The sequence below is a fragment of the Mustela lutreola genome, chromosome 3, assembly GCF_030435805.1.
Source record: "Mustela lutreola isolate mMusLut2 chromosome 3, mMusLut2.pri, whole genome shotgun sequence".
Classification (NCBI taxonomy): Eukaryota; Metazoa; Chordata; class Mammalia; order Carnivora; family Mustelidae; genus Mustela; species Mustela lutreola.
In genome coordinates, this window is record NC_081292.1 from 169953285 (window position 1) to 169978458 (window position 25174).

At 42.5% G+C, this 25174-nt stretch overlaps 2 long non-coding RNA genes and 1 other non-coding gene across 3 annotated transcripts in view; all 3 read left to right on the top strand.

Moving 5' to 3' along the window:
• The first annotated feature begins 2594 nt into the window (after positions 1 to 2594).
• Positions 2595 to 7271, top strand: LOC131827308 (uncharacterized). The gene is made up of 3 exons (XR_009351972.1): positions 2595 to 2685; positions 2912 to 3061; positions 6933 to 7271. It is a non-coding gene; the product is annotated as an uncharacterized LOC131827308 (long non-coding RNA).
• LOC131828293 (U6 spliceosomal RNA) lies at positions 5092 to 5198 on the top strand. Its single transcript, XR_009352319.1, has one exon. It is a non-coding gene; the product is annotated as a U6 spliceosomal RNA (small nuclear RNA).
• A 14304-nt stretch (positions 7272 to 21575) lies between the features above and the next one.
• LOC131827309 (uncharacterized) overlaps positions 21576 to 25174 on the top strand; it is a 38250-nt gene continuing 34651 nt past the window's right edge. Inside the window, exon 1 of the long non-coding RNA XR_009351973.1 lies at positions 21576 to 21673. This is a non-coding gene — a long non-coding RNA (uncharacterized LOC131827309). The remainder of the gene's footprint in view (positions 21674 to 25174) is intronic.

The window sequence follows — 25174 nt, forward strand, 5'->3', positions numbered from 1 at the left end:
AGATATTCCCTCTTCCCATCAACTTTTTAGATAATACTTAAATAATTGTAAGCACTTAAATAATAAATAATAAAGAATGTAATAATATTAATTAACACTTCAATAATAATAAGTGCCACCATTCATGAAGTTCCTACTCTGTGCCAGGAACCCAGGTGTGTTCATGTAATCCATGAAGTGGCAGAGTCTGGCATTCTTCCTACCCCTGTTTCCCAGGAACGGGAACAGAGACACAGAGACATTAGTAGGAAGCCCCAGGTCCCACAGTCCATACGTGTCAGAGCTGGGATCTCAACAGCAATCTCGGGCTCCTGAGCCCCTGGTCACAGCTACTCCATCCAAAGCCTCTGATCACAGCTACTCTCCTCTGCTAATCCTTCCGGGCAGACTTTCTGGAGATGTTAATGCTCTTTGTTTAAGAGCATTGTTTTAAATAAACACTGGTAGATGCCGAGGAACTTATGCACATCAGGCGACCACCTTTTCTTTCTTTTCCCTTTCTTTATAGCAACATTACTTGTTTCACCTGACAATATATTTGGACATCTTTGCAGAGGTAACATAGAGAGTTAAGAGATGTTTGACAATGTTTTATAGTACAGTCAACCACAAACTGTGGCTGACTATACTCTATGGGACCATTTCACTACTTATGGGCACTTAGATCATTTCCAGTTGTTTTCTCTAGAAATAACTATTTTTATGCACAAACCTTTATACAGCATGTTTTTTTTAATATCAACAGAATATATTGCTAAAATTGGGATTGCTGCATCAAAAGGCTTACATATTTAAAATTCGAACACATCAGTCCCATGTGGTCATAGGCTAATTCTACCAAAACTTTAAGGAATGAATTTCATACGAATTCTGACAAACAATAAAGAAAAAAGAAAGAGAGATTACTTCCAAAGTCATTTCATAAAGTCATCAAAACTGCATGCTAATAGAACTCAATGACATCACAGAAAGGGGGTATTTGGGTCTATGTAATTCATGCCTATAGACATAAAATATTGGAGAATGGAACCCAACAAAATATATAAAGATGATCCAGAACAATACATTTGCATTTTATACCAGTTATGCAAAAATGACTTGATATCCGAAAAGGCGTATATAGAATTGAATATGCCCATCCATCAAAAGAGAAACAATCTGGTAATCTCAGTAAATTCAGAATATCAAGATATACGAAAACACCCAACCATGATTTTATTTTAAAAGTCTAAATTTTAGAATAGAGATTTCTTTTGTGTGCTAAAGTGTATCCATGAAAAATACAGAACAAATGTCTTCCTAGATAGGGAAATGTCAAAAGCCTTCCTTTTAAATGGAAAAAAATGAGTGTGGAACACCCTACCACTGCTTTTGTTAACACTGTTAGTCAAGGGGAGCAGATGGTCTCTACATCAAGGTCAGTGTTTTGGCCATCCCAGGTGACAGGGTACCCTAAATTCTGAATCATGTCTTGCCTTCTCACTAAAAGTGGCCCTGGGGCTACCTTCATGGGAGAGTAAGCATGTAACATGTAGGGGGGGGGGTCTCACAGGCAAAGGAAAAGCTCTTGCACTAAGTGGATCTTAAAGGATAGGGAGACAAGAATAAATATGCATTGTGATCACAGCCTCCACGATTGGTTATTTAAAATAACAGTTATGGGCACAAAAGTCAATAGCTCATTACTGAACTCAAAACCCAGGCAGAAAATATTAAGCAGACAGCTTCTATTTACAGTAGCAATAGAAGCAGAATAATTAGGAATAAGATAAATAAAAAGGTACAAGATTTATATGAAGAAAATGATATATAATCTCTGCTGATGCATATTCAGACAAAAACATGTTAAAAAGAGAGAGAGATGGGGCACCTGGGGGGCTCAGTGGATTAGGCCTCTGCCTTCTGCTCAGGTCATGATCTCAGGGTCCTGGGATCGAGCCCCATATGAGGCTCTCTGCTCAGCGGGGAGCCTGCTTCCCTTCCCCTCTCTCTGCCTGCCTCTCTGCTTATTTGTGATCTCTCTCTCTCTCTCTCTCTCTGTGTCAAATAAATAAATAAAATCTTTTTTACAAAAAGAGAGAGAGAGAGAGACTGGTTGGCTCAGTGGGTGGAACGCGTGACTCTTGATTTTGGGGCTATGGGTTCGAACGCCATGTTGGGAGTAGAGATCACTAAGAAATAAAATAAAATAAAAAATATATAATATAATATAATATAATTGACACAGAGCAGAAACCCAACATTATTTTAAAATGTTATTTATTCTCACCTACGTTAGATAGGACCCAACTTATAGCCCAAGAGAATTTTTGAAACTTGGCCAAATAATTTTAGGTTTTATTGGTAGGGAAAAAGAAATATGGAATAGCCAGGACATTGCTGGAAAAGAAAAATTATAAAAGGAATATATTTCTTTATCAGATGAATTATAACATGAATTATGAAGCTAAAATTCATTCCTTCTACAAAATATATTGAGTGCCTTCTCTGAGCAAGATGCAACTGAAGATGTGGGTAAGCTCTGGGCAGAAGCAGGAAGCATTGTGAGAGCTTCTCCAGTGCTCAGCTTCCCGTATAGTGACCCAGAAGGTGCTGGCTCCCCACGAAGAGGCAGCTGCAGAACACAGAAGAGCCAGCATCAGCTCCTCAGCCACCTGGGCCATGGCGAGCCTTCCAACAAGCAAGGTAGGGACTGCACCATCTTTTTGGAATTGACCTCCAAGTCAGCATGGCTTTGACTGCATACTGCAAGCAAACCACATGGGACCCAGACTACAGTGGGAGGGGAATCAGGTTCTCCTTGAGGCAGAGCAGAGGCTGGGTTCTTGCAGATCCTGGCACAGGGAAATGGCACTGCTGCTGGCTTCAGCACAGCTTCAGTACAGTGTTCTACTTTCCCTTATTTTTGTAGAGCTCCCCTTTAGCATGGCGACTCTTTTGTTGCATCAGAAAATCAAAGGACTGAGAGAGATGGAACTCTTGCTTTCAGCTTTGTGGTGCCTATACCTGGAACAAGACACATGTCCCCCTTCTCTGTGATGCTTACACCCTAATGGTTCAGGTAATTACTCTGTGGTCTATTGATAACGTTGGCTCCCTGACAGAGAAGACTTCATGCACATTGCCTGGCACACATCTCCTGAAATGCCATCTTGCGTGAAAAAATGTGTAATGATGTGCTCAGGTAGAGTGAGTGTTTGGCATGGATCTTAATGAATCAGACTCACTCAATCAGATTATATTCATGTTGATTAGGACTCATCACACACGTTTAGGATAATGGCCATGACAATGGGGATAAAAATGCCAGAAGGTAGAGTCTCTGAAAGACTTTAGGCAAAGAGTATCTTGAGATGGTTATATGTTCAGAGGCAGTTGAAAAAAATGCCTTCCCATGATGGCATCTTTCAAAACTGTAGTCCGCTATTGCAGTTAGGATATTGGCATTGATGTGGTCAAGATATAGGACGTTTCATCCCTATAAGGAGCCTGTCATGTTGCTTTTCTATAGCCACACCTGCTTCTTTCCAACTCCTAACTTCTCATCTGTTTTCCATTTCTGTGATTTTGTCATCTTAAGAATGTTATATAAATGGAATCCAGTATATAACATTTTTTCACTCAGAATTTTCTGGAGTTTCTTCCAGGTTATTTGATTCTCAATAACTCATCCCTTTTCATCACTGGTAGTGTTCCATGGTGGAGTGTAACTCCAAGGTATGGGAGTACCTCCAGGGTATGGGCACATCTCCCTGCATGGTATAAATGCATCTCCCTCCAGGGTATGGGTGCAACTACCTCCAAGGTATGGGTGGTCCTCCCTCCAGAGTATGGGTGCACCTCGCTCCTGGGTATAGTTGCATTGCACTTGTGCAACAATCCACCCATTGCAGGATATCTGGGCTGCTCCCAGTCTTTCGCTATTATGAGTAAAGCTGTTAGGAATGTTTGTGTACAGGTTTGTGCATGAATATACACTTTCATTTCTTTGAAATGAATGCCCATTGGCAAAGGGTTTTTAACCCTCAAAAAAGCTGGTGGGGAGAGAATTGTTTCATAGTGCCTGAAAACTGGGAGAAATGGCTTCTGAGAAAAAGAAGGCAAGAGCAGGAAGAACTGAGCAATGTGCCAGCTTCCTTCTTCATGTTGTAGCAGGTGCACAAAGATGCAAATTGTTGAGTTGGTTTGTATTCCACAGTCTGCACGTTAGTGGTCACCTCATCGGTGCAGATGCAAAGAGCATAAAAATGCTGGAGAAGTGGAAATACAATCTGTGAAAACCCTACTTTAAAGATTAATTTTAAAATCCCAAACTGAGAGCCCTGGGGACACTACCTCACTGTGTTAGGGAGCCTGAAAGGAGACTGTGGGTTGATGTCCAGCCCCCCTGCTGGGAAGAACCCTCCAGGCATTAACAAAGGTAGTGATGGAAATCAGGGGTCTCTCTAGACACTGGGTCACAGTGACTATGTAGCACCATACAGCTCTCCAAGAAGGGGGCACCCTCTGCATATACATTTATTTTATTTATTGAAAAGCAAAAGAAACTTCAGGAAAATTTTATTTTCTATTAATTACGCAGACTGAGGATTACAAAAAGACAAGTATAGGACCAGCATGCAAATCAAAAGCTAAATAAAAACTTACATCAAAGGCAATCAACAGAGATTCATTTCCAACAGAAAATCACATCCATTTATGTGGAAGAAAATTTTGAAAAATCAGAACACAGAATACGAAGTAAAGAAGTGAGAAGATGATAGACAAGGTAACAGACATGGAAGAATTTTAACTGAAAACCAATCTAATAATATTCCCACAAAGGAAAAAAAAAGAATAAATGGAGCAAAAGCGGTATTTGAATATAGGAAGAATAATTTTAAACCAACATTTCAGACCTAATAAGACTCAAATATGAAGAGCGAGTTGGCCACACGAACTTAACAAATTTAATTACAAGCTGGTAACACCCAGACTTATCTGAACTACATTTTTAAAAGTCAAAGGTCATAAAAGAATTTTATAAGTATTCAGGGAGGAGAAATAAAAAAACCAAATGGGTAATGTGTTGCCTTCAAAAAATAAAAATCAGTGCTCGCTTCGGCAGCACATATACTAAAATTGGAACGATACAGAGAAGATTAGCATGGCCCCTGCGCAAGAATGACACGCAAATTCGTGAAGCGTTCCATATTTAAAAAAATAAAAAAATAAAAAAAAATAAAAATCAGATGAACTATAGACTTCTGTGCCAGTTCAACCTAAGAAAATTAATTTGGTTTGGAAAAACAAAATAACAACAACAGTAAGATGTGACCCTTAATCATTTTTTGTCTGGAGAATTTGTGATTGACATTTGCAAGCAGGAAACTAAAAAACATTCTTCATGCATATCCTTTCCTGTGATGCAGCAACATAATGCTTTTCCTAATAAATAATAACTTGTAAATGTTCTTAAGATCCCAGACACAGAATCATATTTAAGTATGGTGAAGTTTTGTTGAAAGTAATTGGGTAGGTGATAAGAATTAAAATTTGTTCAATTTAATTAATTAATCAATTAAATTAATTAATTAATTAAAATCTGTATAGATAAGTCACAGTAATTCTTTTAAATTTGCATGTGAATTTGAAATCATAACAAATAGTAAATACAAATAATAATAAAAAACTAATCATAAAAATGTAAATAATGATGTGATGTGGTTTATGATCTCAGATAAAATCACAGGAGACTGGGTAGTATTGGGGTAATAAGTCAATGCTTAAGGATCTTCATCTCCTGTGAAAGAAAGGAAAATGTGCTTGGTTTCTTTTTCAGCATGAAAATACCTAAACTTAGGTTCAAGACCTTTTTGCAAAGCTATAAAGTAAGGGCTCGTGAAACTAAAATCAGATTTTAAACTTCTAGCTTGCTGAAGAAGTGAAAGCAGACAGAACAGTGTAACAAAAGATGGAGAAAAATTGAGAAGGAAGAGCAAGAACATATACCCAAGCTTAGAGAAGACCCAGCAAAAATATTATGGTAGTAAAAGGGCTTTTGTTCTCTTATTGAATAGCATGATTTTTTATTAGATCATTAAAACTTCATTAACTAGCTTTCTATTAAAAAAAATCCACTTAAGAGAAACAGAAGGTTAAACATAAAATAAACTCTAGAACCGAACTGGTAATAACAGAATAATATAATTTTTAAAAGGCAGGTATGACGACATTAATATCAGACAAAGAGTTTTAGGCAGGACCTGAGGTCATTTTATGTGTAGAGTGAAGAGCCATTCTTGGTTCAGCTACATCACAAACTAGGTATGTACGCCCTGAATGCCTTGTGCGGAAATTCAGCAAAATAAACCGATTTTTTTCTAAAAGTCACAATTGTGTAGAAGACTTTGCATGGCTCTAAAAAGCTGTCAGCATGTTCTGGAAAACAAAGAGCATATCTGAACCATGAAAAGACTGAAGGGAAATGATAGATACCACACGTGGTGCTCTAAACAGTTTCAAAAAAGTAAATAATAGTTTTATAAGCACGAAGCTTTTCCAGAGGAGGCTCAGGCAAAGGGCCATGGACATCCTCCTTCTCTTTGGGCTGATTAACCACAAAATTTCTTTGGTGGTGGCCCTTCTCCGAGGTTTACATGCAGAACCCATGGATGGCCCACTACCCTGGGACACAATCGGGGTCCCCTGTATCTGTTTTGGTAACAGCTCCAGAGGCATGCAAAAAATCCCTTCTGCTGGTGTAATTACTGTCTCTTTAACTCTTTATGTGATTAGTCAGCCTTTATTAAAGCTACGGGGTGTTTGACCCTGGGCTGAAAACATGCTCTATCCATCTTATTTAACAAACCCGTCATGACTCCAGAGCCATGAAGATGCGCTCTCATTTTCATCTCAAAGTGTTCCGACATTATCTTTATTTTTTTTAAAAGATTCTATGTATTTATCTGACATGGAGAAAGCGAGTGAGAGTGCACAATCGGGAGGGAGAAGCAGATTCCCCACTGAGCAGGGAGCACGCCACAGGAATTGATCCCAGGACTCTGGGATCATGACCTGAGCCGAAGGCAGACGCTGGACAGACTGAGCCACCCAGGCACCTGGACATTATCTTTCACATACGGAACAGCGAAGCATCTGGAAGTGATTTTTTAGGGATGCTCTAAGAGAAGCATCAGGATTAATTTTTTCTATCAAAATTTACTGAAAATTTTATTAATCTCCCAACTCCCTTGCCTGCCATGTCACCTTTATCATAAATTAAATGATTGTGCATGTGTGGTCTGTTTCTGTATTTCATTCCACTCCATCGCCTGTCTGTCCATCCTCTCTCTCGTCAATATGCCATCCTTCTGTTTATGGCTCTGTAAATGAGGAGAGCTGGTGACCAGGCACTCGATTCTTTCCCTCAGGATTGCCGTGGCTGTTCTCGGTGAAGGGCACTCCTGACAGGGCCTTAGGCAGTGTGTCACAAAGGCCTTAGGGGACGTTAAGGAAGAAAGGGATTTGCACACGTCTGAATTGTTAAAAGTTGGCTTTGGTCACAGTCCAAGTGTGGTCGGGACAGGTGGGCAGCTTTTGCAGCAGCCCGTGCATGTTGGGAGAGCAGCTGAGGGGAGAATATGTGATGAGAAGTCCTAGGGCCAACCAACCCCTCCCCAGACCCCATGCTCCCCATCTCAGCTCCACTGCCTTTCCTGGCCCCTTTCTCTTCCACGTTCCTCCCTGCCCCAGGACCTTTACACATGTGTGTCTATCTGCCCAAACGCCTCTACCTGTTCCCCTTGGTCTTATTCCCTCCTCCTGGTCTTCCATCTCTGCTCACATGACTTTTCTGCAGAAAGCCCTCCTCCAGGATGATAACGAATGAGACTGGCAACAAAAGTAGCTACAATTTTTAATTACTGGCTACCAGATACCAGGTTCTATTTGGAGGACCCCTGAGGAGACGGCATTTGACAAAGCAGATAAAGTGCTTGCTGATGCCTTCCATCATCTGGTGGGAGAGATAAACAGCGAACAAAACATTATATGACAAATTGGACACGATAAGTCTTACCAAGAAAGCTTAATCAAACATCCCCTAGATCTGCAACTGGAAGCAAGCTAGGATTTCTGAGATAAGGACACCTTCCTGGCCCATGTTACAGCCTCATATTGGGAATGAAATAAAGAACTCATGCTGTCATATTTTTTTATGTACGCTTCACATCCAACATGAGGCTCAAACTCTCAACTCTGAGACCAAGAGTGGCACGCTCTACCGACTGCCAGCCAGGCACCCCCTACCCTTGTATTTTGAAAGTGGTGAAGTGCCATCTAGAACTCAGAGTGCCATCTGCTAAGGCTGGGAGCCTGCTTGCTCGTCCACTGTGCACAGTAACACTCTTCTAATGGGAGGGTGTTGTCATGGCAGGTCCACCAGAACTCTGGGGTGCAGTGGCGACCTGATCAGACACCACCCCTCATCTTGCCACGTTCCCCGCTCGCAAGCCCGCCCTTAAGTCTGATCCCTTCTGGAGCGAAGTGTTCACCCCTGTGATGAACATCCTCAACCACCCCCCATGCGGGCTGTGCTTGGGAAGACGGGGCGTTATAAATGTCATTTTATTCCAGTTTCCTACAAGAGATGGAAAAGCTTAATTGCTGAGTGTGTGGGTTTATTTTTCTGTTTTGTGCTTCTCTGAGATATTTTAAGGTATTATTTGAGGGGAAGAAATAATTCCAAGAAAGAAGCTTCTGGTGTTGAAAACTCTAGGGTTTTCATGTGATAAGACGTGGCATGAAAGGAAAGGAGAAAAAAAGATTCTTTTTAAATTGTCGTGGTTCCTGAACTTCTCCAAGGAAAGGACATGTCCCCGTGTGGTTTGGGGCACAGAACTGCTAATGTTCACTGGGGATCAATAGGCTGCTTCTGCTGCCGGTCCAGCATTCTTGCGGACACTTAACTGGAAAGAAGAACCTCTGAGATCTGGGAGGGCAGGGACTGCCAGCTCAGGGAGGGGACAGCCCTGTCTTTTGGCAGGCTCTTCCCACATGCTGCTGCCCATGTGAGTGGTTTCTGCCACTCTCCTGATGACAAGCTGAGACCCCTGTGGACCTGGCTGTCATGGAAGGTCTATCGTCTGTCAAACTCTGGCCAGGTTGGGGGTGGGGGGTAGTAGTTGCCAAACCTTATTCCTGAGAGTCTGGGGAGGGGGGATTGTTAGCATCCCTCTGAGGTGCCTCTGAGGGACAGGCAGTGTCTGGTGGCCCACGTGGCTGTCGTGTGGTTTAGCAGCTGTTCCTCTTTTGGAGCCTGACCTATCTCCATCTTGTTCTGTTCTGTTCTGCTCTTTTTATTTTGAAGATCACTCATCGTACCTCTTCTTGTTTTCAAATTGAGTCATAGACAGTAAGAAATGGAAAGAAGAAAATGCTTCACCCTTCCAATCTGTTGTGTAGCATGTAGCTACTCTTCACAGGTGGTGGGTAGCCTTCCCAAAATCGTCCTAAATTCATTCAGATCTATTTATATTCTTAAGCAGACATATTTATATAAAACAGAATCGTGATGTGTATGTGTGCATGTGTGTGTGTGTGTGTGTGTGTGTGTGTGATGCTTGCATATGTACAAATAGAATTACTTTTTTTAACATCATGGACATATTTCTAGACCAGTATATGTCGATCTTCCTCATTTTTAATGGTTTCGTAGTGTTCTTCCATTTGACTCTAGAGTAATTTATTCATTCTTCTCTCTTAGAGATGCACGTGTTTTTCCAGGATTTTCCCCTCACTGGTTTTTACATTGTCATTCCGTGCATGAGCTAGCCTATAGTCTTAACTACAATGATTGCTCAGGTGGCCAAGATTTATCACTCTGCAAAGCAATTGAAGGTACTCTTTCATCTGAAATCGCCTTATTTGGGATCCAACTGTGTGCACAAGGCACATTCTCAGTACTGGGATATAATTTAAAAAAAAAAAGAATCAATCAATCTTTTTAAAATAAGTGTTGTGCTCCTGATTAAGAAGTACTGTGCAGGACTTGGATAATACTTTATATAATAGTTAATTTAAGAAAGACAAGAAAGTTTAACAAGCACCAGCTCTTCCTCCTCCATTTATTCTTTGTTATATTAAATAGTGGTTTTTCTATCTTACTGATTTTTTCAAAGAAACACCACATAGATTCATTCACCAATTATTCTACTTTCTTACTGATTCTTCTGTTTGGTTTTTATGGCTTTCCCACTTCTTGAGTTGAATATGTAGTTTTTAATGCATTTTAAAGTTAAAGAACATGTTGAATGCTATGAATTTATCTCTAGGAACAACTTTGGCTGAATTACATCTATTTTCCTATGTAATATTCTGATTTCTAAATATTTGCACTGAAATTGTGATTTCTCTTTGATGCAAGACGGGTTTTTTGTTTTTTTTTTTTTGGTCCCTCCAATTGTTTGTATTTTTATTGTTGGTAGTTTTTGGTAATTCTTGATTTTCTTTTGCATTGTAGTTAGACAATGTAGATCATTTGTATTTGGGGGGAGGTACTAAGATTTTTCAAATATAAGAACGTATTTAAGAAAAGAATGAAAATACCAGTGATAGAAAACAGCAAATTTTGTTGTGGATTCGAGTAGAGTTGAGAACTAAATATATGACAAGTGTGTCAGAAACTCATTGCTTAATACACAGTGCTAACACAGGTGACTCTCTGTGCAAGAGAAAGCAAAACTAAATCCCTACTTTCCTAACAGAGCAGTCACTGTGGGCCACAGAGAATGCAGAGACAGCTAATGTAAAGAGGAGCCAAGGATAAGAGAGTGTCTGGACAGAAGAAAGAAATGAGCAGTAGTCTCAAGCTCAGTAAGAAAATGATAAAAATGTTTTGCTGGGGCACCTGGGTGGCTCAGTGGGTTAAAGCCTCTGCCTTCTGCTCAGGTCATGATCCCAGGGTCCTGGGATCGAGCCCCACATTGGGCTCTCTGCTCAGCAGGAAGCCTGCTTCTCTCTCTCTCTCTGCCTGCCTCTCTGCCTACTTGTGATCTCTGTCTGTCAAATAAATAAATAAAATCTAAAAAAGACTTTTTGCTTTATTCAGCAATTAGAATGTGATTTGTAATCTTAGTAAATACAGTTTTAAGGAGCAGTAGAAGCAGAAAACAAGTTGCACTGGATTGTAGAGTGAATAGTAGATGAAGAAATGAGACATTGAAAGGGGGTCAATAAGTTTGGATGAGAAGAGGAAGAGAAACAGTTGGGAGAGAGAACAGAGGCACAAAGGTGAGAGCAGTCTGGCCACACTTACCTATTGAAGGAAAAAGAGCCTATTCAGAAATCAGACTGTAGGCACCAAAAAGGAAAGAGATCCCTTCTTGCAGGATGGCCACATCCCAGTTTCCTGGGACAGTCCTCACATGCACCCGTTGTCACAGCATCCAATTGATTTTCCCAAAGACCATATTTCACTTCCCAAAGTGTCCCAATTTGGATAATACATTGTGCAATCACCCCTCCTATGGAGCATCTTTCCAGAGAGAGTGTGGTCCAAAACACAGGTGGAGACAATGGCCTTAAATAGAAAGAGGGCCATCTCATTTTGGGGGACATGAAGGAGGAGAGAGAAAGGACAGAGCTAAGTCTTCGGTGCAGGATGTCCAAGATTCCACAGTCAGCCCTAGTTCCTGAAGTGGTGGCAGAGGAACAGGTGGAGGCAAACCCCACCTCTAACATTCTTCAAAACATATCAGAAGCTTCCAGAGTGTCAAACTGGAAAAGTCTCCTTCACCCCATATCAAACCTCCACCACTATCCACTGGAGCTTCAATGAAGAAGCCATGGGTAAGAATAGTGTTGTATGCTGGGAACATGTAGGCTTGCCCTACAATAAGGATCCAAGTTAACTTTCTGAAATATGAAGAGGTAGTCATCATGCCAAAAAGATTAATTCCAAAGCAAGAGACATGTCACTTGATAAGTAAGCAAAAGTAGGAATTGAAGAGAACAGTGGTGGCCATGACTTATAATTTATCCCCAGGACTTAGGAGGTAAGCTGCCAGTTGTGTTCTTGCTTGTCAGCAGCATCCTTGATGAGGATGTCCTGTATCCTGAACTCCTAAAGCAAGCTTTTGCTGTTGATTTTATAGACTAGCTAATGCATGCAATGAAAATGTTGTAAAAAATCTGTGAAGGGATGTAGCTGGCATTTTGGTTATATAAGGGGTAGCGGTAATGGAAAGCTACCTTGTAAGAGCTGAGGAACAAATGGGTGGTGAGGAAGTGGAGACAGAGGATGTAGACAGCCCTCTCAAGACTGCCAAGGGAAACAATGTGCTAGGAAATAGATGGGGAGGTGTGTGCAGTTAGGAGAGGAATTTATTTGAGAGTAGAGAGAACTAAGTACATTCAAATTCTAACTGGAAAGAGCCAGTAGAGGGAATATCAATGATACAGAAGTGGAATGAGATTTCAATAAAGTGTGGTCCTGGGGGAGAACAAGTAGAAGGAATACTGAGCACTGCCTGATGGCTCTTTTGAAGCCAGCATTCCCCGTAGCCATGTTGCTTTGGGTGCCTCCAGAAACATGCCAGCTCTTCAGCCCATCCTCACTGCTCTGTGAAACCTGACCCTATATCCTGGATCCACCTGGCCTTACAGGAAGAAACTGGACAACGAGTCCCATTGTGTAAGCCTTCCCTCTTAGTGGGCTGCTCCTTGGACTTGGGCTTGGACTGAGCTGGCTTGCTTGGGACGAATGATCCAGCAAGGCAAGGTAAAGGGTCTGACCAGAAGCTGACCCAGGTCAAGTTGTAGCCAAAGCCTGTGAGCCTTCTTGAGACAGAGTTCTGATAACTTCGCCCTCCCCTATTCCCTCTGGTAATTTCACCCTCCCCTAAAATCTTTGATGGCTCCCATTGTCCACACAAGACCCCCCAACTGTCCAAATGGCATGCTAAGCCTTTCACATCATAGCAGTAATCAGGCACTTCCATATTTTTCACAGTGCTCCTTGTCCAGGTTGCTATAGTATATCATCACTTTCTTCTGCTCATGACTTAAGTGAGAGAATGCTATCTTTCCCTCAAACTCATTGCAAAGGCCATGTCCTCCATGAAGCAGGAGGCAACCACATTCCTCTCCCTCAGAAATCATTCCTTGTCCTCCTCTGACTGCCATAGTGCTTCTTCTGCACCAGGATTCCCAACCTAAGCCTGATCCATCTCATCTTGTCCTTCAGCAAGCCGGGGTGTGTCTTCAGGGCACAGGAGGAGAAGCTACCAGGGATCTATCTGCCCGGGAGACTATGGAGCCTCTTAGCAAGAATTCATTCCACGGAAGAGAGCTGGGCCCACCATAAGTTCAATGACAATGGGTCTGAAGACACCAAGCATATGGGCATCAGAATCCATGGAAACATTTCCAGCTGCATCACAGCTGGCTTTATGGGTGAGGACCAGCCCTGAAGGGTGCATGCAGACTAGGCAGCTCCAGGGAGGACATCCAGGCCATCTGGTGGCAGCAAGGACCACGTTAGCAAATGCAAGAAAGTGAAGTTGAATCAGCTAAAGCTGAAGAGGAGGATTTAATGGCTCACACATCTGGGAAGGCCAGAGGTGGGGCTGGTCTCTGAGAAAGCTGAATCCCAGCATACAAATGATATCCTCAGTGTGACTTTGTCTCCCTTCTCCTCCTTCTCTGTGTTGGGCTCATTCATGTCACCTGCAATGGGTTTTCCTTTATACTTCAGGTAATATGGACATAGTGGAGATCCCAGCTCAGTGACCCCCCAGGAGAACTGCCTTCTGCACACTTCAGTACATGTAGGGATGGGATTGGCTTGACAAAGACCCCTGCACTCACACACGGAGTAATCAATGTGGCCAGAGTTATGAAGACTATATAAATTGACAGTCCCACTACCATGAGCTGGTTACAATAGAGGAGGGAGCGGATTCCCAAAGAAAATGATCCAATTACCAGAAGGGGTGGGGAGGTAGGAGAGGCCCCAGATGGAAGTCATGGACATCTTCTATGCAGATGTCTTCTGTGGGCATTGGGAGCACAGCCACCATAGGAACATCCCAGAGAGCTCATCAGGAGCGTGCTCGTGGTGGACCTCAAGCTGGAGACCAGGGACCAAGTTTTCTGAACACCCAAGGAGAACCTGAGAAGACCCAGAGTCCCCGGGAGAAAGTTGCTGAGAGTCCCCAGGGCAGCGGCACCCCTCCTAGGAGGGTCTTTACCCCTGGTGGCAGTGGCCTGAGTAAACCTGCTCCCAGTACTTGCATTCCAGACAGATGCATTCTTAACCATGTGATGAATTCCTTGACCTGCATCTGCCCTAGCCATAGTCACCCCAGAGAACACAACACAGAGCCCAAGGAGGTATGTGCAGAAGATGTAAATAATGATCAAACAAATTCATATTTATTCTGATTAAGAGGCCCAACTTACCTTCTTATCCCTTTCATTTTCCACCTATCTCTATGCCTCCCCACCGTGTCAGCCCCAAACAGCCGAGAAGCACGGGCCTCTTTGTATGGTGCCGCCATCAATGGACTCTCCAAAAACTCACGTGTAATGAGGACTCCATCCTCCTGTTGTGACTGTGGCTTTCTGAGATCCTCTTCTACCTGGTCCCCAAGTGTTTCCAGGCAGGGAGGGTGTGGGCTGAGGGGTTGGACGTGCTTTGCTCCCGGGACGGGTAAGCATGGGACAGGTCCAACGCCGGCTTGCTCCTGTTTCCAGCCCAGGACTTGCCTCGGCACATTTCCCTCCCTGCTAGTAAAGACGATTCTGGATGAATGATTCTTCTTTGAAATGACTGAAGTTTTGGCCAAAAATCTCTCTTCCTTTTACTGCGAACTACAGCTTTTCTAACATGTAACCACTTCTTGCCATGATTCAAAGACCCAGGCTATCTGGGACAATTTATAAACGACACGTTGAAATGTGTGTTGCCATCTGAAGCTCCACGTTTGGATTCTCCCAGTCAAAGGACCCAGGGCTTCCAGAGCTCTAGGGAAAGCAGCTCAGTAACTTGTTCCATGTTGTTGGAAAATCACCTGAAGAAAGAACGTGTACCCTCTGCCTTTTGCTGTCCATGCTCGATATTTCCCCAGCCCCTGCCCTCTGCCTCCCCTCGGTTTCCTATCTGTGACTCCCAGACCTTTCCTTACCAATGGTGCTCAGCCAGTGCCAGCAACCTCCTTGTCAGGAGACGGATCCCACACGTGCTCCTTAAAACGTGCCAGAGCAAGCCAGGGTGAAAACTGCCTTTCTAATCCCTCCGCTTTGAGAGAGTAGTATGCCTTTGCAGGCCCTGAAAAAATGTCAGAAATGCTGGCTCAGAACTGACACGCTTCCCCATGGGGAGGCAGCCTCACCTCCACCCTCTTCACTGGCAGTGGGGATTGCTGAGAGACAGCTCTGGCTGGAGGTAGACTGTTCCTCAAACACAGGCTGGATCCTTCCTGGCCTTCCATCCCTCTGGGCAGGGTCTAGGGGTGCTGCCTCCACACCTCCAGCCCCGACGGTGAGGAATTCCGTATAAGGACACAAGCTGGTGGTTTCTGACAAGACCAGAGCTAAGTTCTGTGGTCACTAGAGAAGATTTGCAAAAATCATTCCAGACATAATGCCTGAGGTTTTGAACCTTCACCTGTATTAAGTTTCCTTCCTTCCTTCCTTCCTTCCTTCCTTCCTTCCTTCCTTCCTTCCTTCCTTCCTTCCTTCCTTTGTTTCTTTCTTGTATTATTATGTAAGCTTCCAAAGGCAGGACACCAACTCTCTTGCCCTAACCCTTGAATCTTGTTGGGCTGTGGTAGGAGCCCAGTAGGTATTCATTGTGATGTCTGACATTTCAAAATTCATACTGAATTGCCCTAAGCTCAGGAAGTTAATGGATCCTTTTCTGTGGCCTCTTCTACTCTGAGTCACCACATACTCACTCCATGATGATGGCGATGCTTTTCACGTGTCAGACCCAGTGTTACACACTCTACACTGGGTTCTGTCATTTGAATCTCACAAACCCTCCAGTGCTGGTTTTGCTGTCATTTGCATCTTTACCTTCAATGGAACCAGGATTTCCAGGTTTTCCCACCTATAAGCAGAGGAGTAGAGATTTGAACCCAGGTCCCACTGGGTGCAGAGTCTGTATCCATCCCTAGGTATCTGTCAACAGGTGCTTTAAGTCACCTGCATGGTGACCTGAGAGAAGTGACTTCTCATTTATGTTTCAGCAGTTTTCAGTGACTTTCTATTAAATGCAAGGGTGACACAGCAAGATCGCCATGATTTTGATAGTCAAAATTTGACAGTTCCTTCCACAAAGGAATCCATGAGGGTGGCCAGCTCCAGACAGGCAGGCAAACCCTCACCCCCATGTCATGGAGAGACCCACAGTCTCTTGAGAGGCCAGGGCATGACCAGGACTCAACAGAGTGACACTTATTCAGGAAACTTTGACCTGGAGGGAACAGCAAACCAAGTCACATGGGAGTGGATCACTCTCCTCTTGAAGGAATGCAAACTGGAAGCCATGCCCAGCCATGCCTCACTGTCCTGGCCACCTCCCACCTCCATGAGCTACAGGATTCCTCAGTCCCCAGCTTTTACCCAGCAGGGGCTAGCTGTGCCCTGCACCCCTGCCCTGGACAAGTGCCCTTATTTCTCTAAACCCCATTAGCTTATATGCTCACTCTGTGTTTCTTAGTTCAACTTAGGGATGATTTTTAAAGATGCATTTTTTAAAAAGATTGTATATATATACATATATATGTATATATACACACACATATATATGCATATCATATACATATATTTTTCTATATAGTTATTATATATGTGTGTGTGTGTGTATATATATATCTCCTATATACTCACATATGCCACACACACACACCTGTACCTAACCTGAAGTCGTTAGCCCAACATAACAAAAGCCCAGCAGCATCCAACCACAGTTTGACCAGGTTAGGAATAAATGTCAGCACTTAGACTAACATTTCTCTTCTTCAACCTGACCTGGTTGAAGTAATAACAGGTTCGTGGTTGATGGACTTAATAACAGGGACATTTGCTTTGCTTCTAGAATTTCCACACTTCAGTAAGAAACTTCACAGGCTTCTCAGGTGTCTGTCCAAATGGCGTGGCTTAGAGAGGTGTTTCTGATTGGTTCTGTCAAGACCACCCCTGGTTGTATTCTGCAATGAACCTTGGCTACCCAGTTTCCACTTTGACTATGCTGGGGTAACTGGGCTGGGTTATTCTAGCAGCATTCAGTACCACAAATATGATTTGTATCTCTCCTTATAATTTGAATTAGTGACTCTGACTTCTTTCTTCTAGCAAATTTGCATTGAAGTATCATTAGTTGCTGAGCTGATTAAATGCAATGCTTTCTTACAAAAAGTGTTAACATTTAGCAATGAAGACTATCTTGGTTTATATACATTGTATACATATGTATTTTTTTATTTGTACAGATTCTAGAAACGCTGAATATATCAAAATCACTTTGATTTTGGAGCTGCCTGATACTTGTATCTTAATCTTTCTTTCACTCTGTAGATTCTTGAAGGTTCCAGAAAGATATATTTTGGCCTCGAATATATTTCTACTGAGCTCTGAACAAACTCAAAATCCTGATTGCGCTCTAAAACAAATCTTTACTGTAAAGATAAATGATTTCTCTGTTGATATTTATTTTAATGTTTTAATAAATGTCTTGTTTCTCCACCAAAATCCCAGACAGGTGCAACTGGCATACAGTGAGCGTGTACAACAGGCTCCTCTTGCGTGGTAAAGGACAATGCCATCTGTGCCCTCTTTTGTTTTGCCAGGGTATCTCGATTATTTCCATTGACAACAATAAACAATGAAACCTCATCTGTTTAGGAAACGGCAAAAATCAACTTTGAATTCAATTATGTATTATAGTTGTTCATCTAGTTCCTGGGCTGAGGAGTACTGTTGACTGCTGCGGGGCTTATCATTTTGACCAAACAGTATTTGTTTAATCAGATTTTACAAATGAACTAATGGAACAATAAATATAAGGCTCTGCATTGGGCATTAGAGGACAGAATCCTGTCCTTGCGTTGAGGAGCTTACAATCTAGTGGGTCATACACTTATTGGTTTTCTGAGCAAGACAGCAGACCCTGCTTCTCCCTTAAAGAGCCATAACCTGAAGTCCCATGAAATATTTTTGAAGTAAGCATGTTTCGTATCTCTCTATCTGTCCACACGTACATGCACCTCTAAAATCATAAAATAGAAACACTATGTATCTTCATTTCAAAATAAAATTAAAAATTAGTCCCATCACAGAATCCATGGAGGAGTTTCTGAAAATACCATGTTGTTGAACAGGACCAGACAGAACACACTGATCTTTGAGAAAAGCTTCATGGCCAGAGATACATGCACACGCCTGTTAAGGAACTATAGGGGGCTCTGATAATACCTTCCAGCCCTTCAGTTTAAAACCATGGACTCCTGGGAGATGGATTCTAGCTGGGGTTCTCTGAAGCCCCCTGACTTGACTTTGCTTCCCATCTGTCCAGCAGAAGCTCTGAAACTCCACTGGCATGGACTCCCTCCTGATAGGTTGGTGTCCCAGGCAGGTGTATGTGTGTGTGTATACACATGTGTGCACAGGCATGAGTATGCATGTGAGACTGTGTGTGTTGTGAAGGTGCATGTGCAGCCATGTGTTTGAGTGTGCAAGAATGTGTGTGTGAGCATGCTAGTCATACATGTGTGAGTGTGCATGCTCCCACATGTGTGTCATTGGCATGAACACTTTCCATGGAGCTCTGCAGATCTCTTTAGGGAGTCAGCCTGGGGCAGGGATGAAGTGAAGCTCCAGGCTACCTCCACTGACCAGTTTGTCTTCGCTGACGCCCACCTTCCACCCTAGGTTGCCCTAAGCCCCAGGATTCTGGCTCTCCAAAGATGGCTCTCTCAATCCATGACCAATGTTTCTCTTGGCTAGGATAGCCAGAGAAAATACAAGACATCCAATTAAATTTGAATTTCAGATTAAAAACAAGAATTTTTAAGTAAAAGCATGTCTCAGATATTCCATAGGACATGCTTATAGCAAAACATTTGCTGTCTGTGAGATTCAAATTTAACTGGGCATCCCGTTCTGTTTGTTTCTTTGCTCTTGTTAAACACTCTACCCCTGAGTGACTTATGCATATAGGCTCCAATCTCAGCAAGGCAGAGTGTTAACAGAGGGAACCTTGGGACAAACTGCCTGCGCTCTATCCCTGACCACACCACTTATGGGCTGCAAAACCCTGGACAAGTCACCTAACCTTGCTGGACTTCAGTTTTCTCATCTGTAAAATGGGGATATGAATAGCACACCCTTCCATGGTTTTATTGATTCAAATACCAATGGCTGGATGAGAGGATGATCATTGGGTTGGTCAAGGCTGGTGTTCATTCTGGTGGAGAGTGATCAGAACAGACTTGAACTGTAGGGCCAAAGCAAGTTTCTGAGTTGACCATTGTATAGTCCTAAAGTGGATGCATATTCAAGAGAATACCAAGACAATATCAAGAGGACTTATCTATGGTGGGTTTTTTTTTTCCACAACAAAAAAGTGGAATTCATGCATTAAAATATAAACAGATAAAATCTTCCAACACGCTGGCAGAATTGTAGCTCCCACATGGGAAAATGTTAATGGGAAAATAGCAGGTGCACGCTTACCATGTCAGTTCCCACATGTGGTCCTGCTGGTTACTTGGCAGCCACCCTGGAAATCGTGAATGTGACCGAGACACATCTATTTTCACATGCTTGTCTGCCGGGAATAAGATGAGAAAAAATAGTGGGATTTTTTTCACTGCAGGACCTGGTCACCCAGTGCTGAGAGAGAACCAAGGGAGGGAAAAGGTGCTTGTGGCTTGTTTTACCAGCTGCATTGACCAGACACGTCTCCTTTCCCAGACCCCGCCATTCCTTGAGAATACAGATCTTGTCAAAAGTTCATTTCAAATCTCTCAACATGTGTTTGTACGTCCTGCCACCTCTTCCTTTTCTCTCCTTCCCCAACATGGATGTGTGTTCAAAAACCAGTAACATGAGAGTCAAGGGTAAAATGATGTTGAAAGCAGTTAGCATCTCACCTGGGTGAAGCTCATGAATAAGGAATGTGACAAAGCAATATTCCTTTCATTCATTCCAAATGGTTTCTTGATCTAGCCTCTAGATCAAGCAGGTAGGTCCTACTTTACACTTTCCTGGGAGAGCCACTGATCCAGGGATGGGGGCTTGGAGGAGATGGCTCCATTTCAGAAAAACTGAAGAGATGTTACCTTGCTCAGCAGTGACCTCCATACATACTTCCCTTTCAAAAGCAAGCAGGGATTTGTGTACCATGCGTTACTGTAAAGTGACAGGATTATAATTGTCACATGCAGTTCATCAAACCAACTTCAAGGTCACATATCATCCAGACTCACTTTCCACAGTGACCACTCATGCTTCACATTCCACATTTCGGCTTCCCATTTCACACCATCATTCCCTGTTTTGTGTGTTAGTACTTTTAAAAGAGGTTTCTTACAACTGATGAAGCGTTATGGTTACTTGAATCTTGAGCACATAAGTCAGATATTTTCTCTAAGATTATTCTTTGTCATCTTCCTGAAGAAAAGTTATGTCCAAGGAAGACAGGCCCTCTGGGTCTTCCAGAACCTATCCATCTCTCCTTCTGGAAGAGTGCTGAATTGCTATGGGCTTGAGGATTCTTCTGTCAACTTGTTGGAGCAAGTCCTGTGTTTGGCCAGTATCAGCTATTGACAGGTGGGCGTTCAGATGGACCTTGCCAGAGATCACTGTAGATTCTGCTCGAGTCCTGAGGGAGTTCCAAGGTCAGGTCCAAGAAGACAGCGAGGGGAGGAACAGATCAGGATGAGTCTCGACTCAGAGCTTCATTCTTGGCTGGTGATATGGACAGTATTCCAAGGAAAGTTTTCACACGGAGCCCACCTCTCTGCTTTTTCCAAGGCTTCTGGTGTCACTCTCTTTCCTCCTCCATTCCCTTGGACACTTACTGCTTCCCCTCTGCTGTTTTGAGGCGGATCTGGGGCTAGGGCTGATCTTATTGCAGATGGAATTAAGGTCACATTTGTCCAAGAGCCAGTGTTGCAATTCCGGAACTTTAAGGACCTGCAGGGGTTCAAGACATTCAGCCAGTTGCTTGGGAATTGAGTGTGCCTTGGCACAAAACCCAATAGTGGTGACCAGGAGTCATTCTCTTCTCTGGCAGTTTTCTCCTTAAGAAAAAGAAGAAGGAGAAGGAGAACACTGTGTCTTGATTGCATTGTACCTATATTAGCAAATGCATATCAGTTGAAAAAAATTATATATAAATCACCACCTAAGAGCTAACCATGCAAGACTTTGATGCATAGCATTTTCTATCATCCACCTACCTACATTTTCCAAACAAAAATGGATCATACCCTGTGTGTTTTCTTTAACTATGGACAAATATGTGACAAAAATTCTTCTACTTGTGCTTAGTTGATTCTGCCACTGGTTCTGTGGTTACAGGTGTTCACCCCTCATATTCTGATGAGAACCCTCATGAATAAGGTTTCCAAGAACCCATCTTCTGATGAGAACCCTTATCAGAAGGAAAGATGTTGTGGCAGAGGTAAGGAGAGTTAACTGAAAGGGCACAGCTGCCCATAAGAGGCTGTCCACACCGTGGTGAGCTATTTGTATGCGCGAATTGCCTGTTTCTGGAAATCCTGTGATCTCATAGTCCTCACATTCCCCACCTGCATGCCCTTCTAGAAACCTCCTCAACTACAGCATTTCCAGGACAAGGAAGCCTGGCCAGAAGCAGATACTGAAGTAATCCAATAAGCTTGCCTTTTCCCTCTTTTTGTTTTTTTTAAGTCTTGAAAGTGACTTATTTAGAAATCTATTGATTTGGCATATGCTGAAACCAGTTGATTAAAGGTAGCCAGTGATCCTAATCCATACTGTAATGTGTTTCTACATAAATTTTTTTCCCATCTCAAGTGTATTTTACTGTGAATGAGCCTCAGAATGGACGGTGTTCAGGGTTAAGCTTGGTGGGCTCGTGGATCTGAAATCAGGTCATCTTTTGCATCAGAACAATCAACCTGAGCACTTAGAGTTGGGTTAGCCCAATAGGGACTAAGAGAAGCAGTCTGAAGTGAATTGGGAAATCAAAACATGCTTGTAAAGCTTCCAGGACAGACCAGACTCAGGGCTCTAGTCTGTGATTCACTCTCTCTTCCTGGCGTTTAGAAATGTGTCTTCTTGTTGAATGCCTTTTACCTGCCAAGGCTGGGTCCTCTCCTCTAAATAGTTGATGGATGATTCATCAGTTTAAAAAAAGGGAGGGGGACGCTTAATGAATGGAAGTGCTGTTATCGGTCTTTACATTTTACATTATGGTAGCATCTCTTGTTTCCAATCATGCCGACAGAGGCAAGGTAGTTTCCAGGGGCAAACTGGACAGCAGGACTGTGGGACCTCATCTTCCCAAGTCAAGCAAGGGCCTGTGTAAATGTTTGAAGGTTGAATCTGTTCAGCAGTAAACCGATTCCCTCCAGTCATCACCACCACACGGACCCTCCAGTGTGTGCCGTTGTTTGCACTTGTAAAAGTGCTTTCTTGCTATGGTCCCAGGAAGGACAGCAAGCACCAGAAGCCTTCCGTCCTGGTGGAAAACAAATGGAACAGCTAGCACCCCAGGGTGGAATGGAGAAATCCCTCAGAGGCAACAGAGAGGCTGGAGTTGTTTGGAATAGTGGACCAAGGACTTGGCACCATAGAGGAGAAGTTTATTGGTTCCACAGTCAGGAGATAGAGCTGGATGGAAAAGAACAAGATGTCCAAGAGAGCCAGAGTGTTGCGTCCTGGAGAGCTGCTCTGCCAAAGACCAGAAGTTTAGGGAGGACTATGGTCACAGGTGGAAGGAAACAGGATACAGACTTCTCACGGATCAGTCATTGGTAGGAAGGACCGAGATTTGAGTAAAATGAATATGGGTATCCCAGCTTTTGGAAAGTTCATGTGACACCACTTCATTTTTACAAAAGACCTAATGCTAGTACCTGTTTTCATTAACTGAAGGAAATTCAAGAGGATTTTTGATTTTATGAAAAAAGGTGAAAATCAGCAATAATGAAGAATTCAGCAGTGGTTTGCAGCGAACAGTTATAAAGGTAGCATGCACCCTGACTGGTGAGAGGAGCGCCGTCCAGCTCCTTCCCTGGAAACCACTTTCAGCTGCCAGAGTCTTGAGCTGTATCTGAGCATCTGTGCTTTATCTCAATTTATTTTGTGCATCCATTAACAGGATATACCCTAAGGTATCAGAACAGCCTAAAAGAGGTGATTTGGGGGGTCTTGGAATGCTCAAAACTTTTCCCATGTAAGTTAATGCCAGTTGCTTCTTTGCTGTATTCTCTTTCACCGTATGAAAATTTTTATAGAACACTGTACTTTTGGATACTGGGGAAAACTTGTCTTAAGAGTTTGGGGAGGCTGAAGGTAACTTGTAAGAAAAGTGGAAGACGGGAAGTATAGCACATAGAGATGTGAATACCTAGCTGGAAAGAACTGTACATCTCTGGACAAATGTCCTTGTAGGATTCCCCTATAACACTGTCTTCTTTGCCTCTTACATTCTCTGTCCTCTGGATGAAGGATACTTTCAGAAGACTGTTGTCTTAGTGAAGGGAAGCAAACCCCTTCCATAATTCTTATCCAGAACAATTTAAGAATACTTCCTACAGGAAGTTTCTAAGAAACTAAAAACATTTTTTTTGAAACTAAAATTTATTTTAGAAAATTCCCCAACCATTTCTTCTTTTTCTTCCCTCGTTTCCATAGATCAAAGTGCCTCAAAAAAATTCTGAAATGCTATATCCCCATACAGTATTTTAGACTGCATCTAATGTGGTCTAAAATCACCTACCTGAAAAGCACTGTGTATCTTGCCCTTAAATATAACCTCATGGAGATTTTTAAAACTGTGTTCTCATAGAAATTGAAGAAGTGTGCATTATAGACATCACTAAACACAAGAGGGAACTTATTGTCTAAATACTGGGATTTCTGCACACTTAAGATGTGTATCAACACCTGCCAAAAAGAGCTGAGTTCCTTCCCCTCTTACTATGCCATCTGAAAATCAGCTTTATAAGGCTGCTCCTTGTTCTTCCCTTCACTACTTCTTCCCCATCCCCCCACCCTGCGCTTTCCTTCTTTCTTACTAACAAAATAGCTTCAACCTCTGTGACTTGGTTAACAACTAGCTGATAACTTTAAACAAAGCATTCATGGTATCTTTCAAAGTCTGGATTTTGTCAGATAAAAATTTTAGTTTGGGGCCCATCTTCAGTGCTCCTGATACTGCAAAAACCAATATATATTTATCACAAAAATCTTGCAATTCCAGGGCCAGGAGAAACCCTTGAGAGAAACTCTTTATATTTGAGCAAACCCAGATCCAGGAGGCAGAAGTGACTTTTCAGAGTCACATAGAAATCCTGTGGCAGAGCTGAGATCAGAATATGGGTTTCCATCAGCCAATATGGATTTGATTTTCCAGTATGATGTATTGGACTTGATTTTTTTTTTAAAGATTTTATTTATTTATTTGACAGAGAGAAATTACAAGTACACTGAGAGGCAGGCAGAGAGAGAGAGAAGGAAGCAGGCTCCCCGCCGAGCAGAGAGCCCGATGCGGGACTCGATCCCAGGACCCTGAGATCATGACCTGAGCCGAAGGCAGCGGCCCAACCCACTGAGCCACCCAGGCGCCCCTATTGGACTTGATTTTAACAGCAACAAAATTCAGGTTGTCATTAAATTTTCTCATCTCTACTGTGTTCATTTCTCAAATAGAAACAAAAAGCATCTTTTTTCTCAAGCCACTCAGCACAAACAGAAATTACATCTCTCATTGTATTGTTAGATCTAACGCGATTAGATTTAAATATTAATTGCATATCCTATTGTCTCCTGGATTGAAATGATTGCTAATAAATTTTTGAGATCTTCTTGAGTGATTAGATAACATTAGGTTTAACAGCTTTTTTTTTTTTTTTTTTTTTTTAATTTTTAATGGTCACTTGAAACTTCTGAAGCTCTCCAATGGATATTGGTTTTT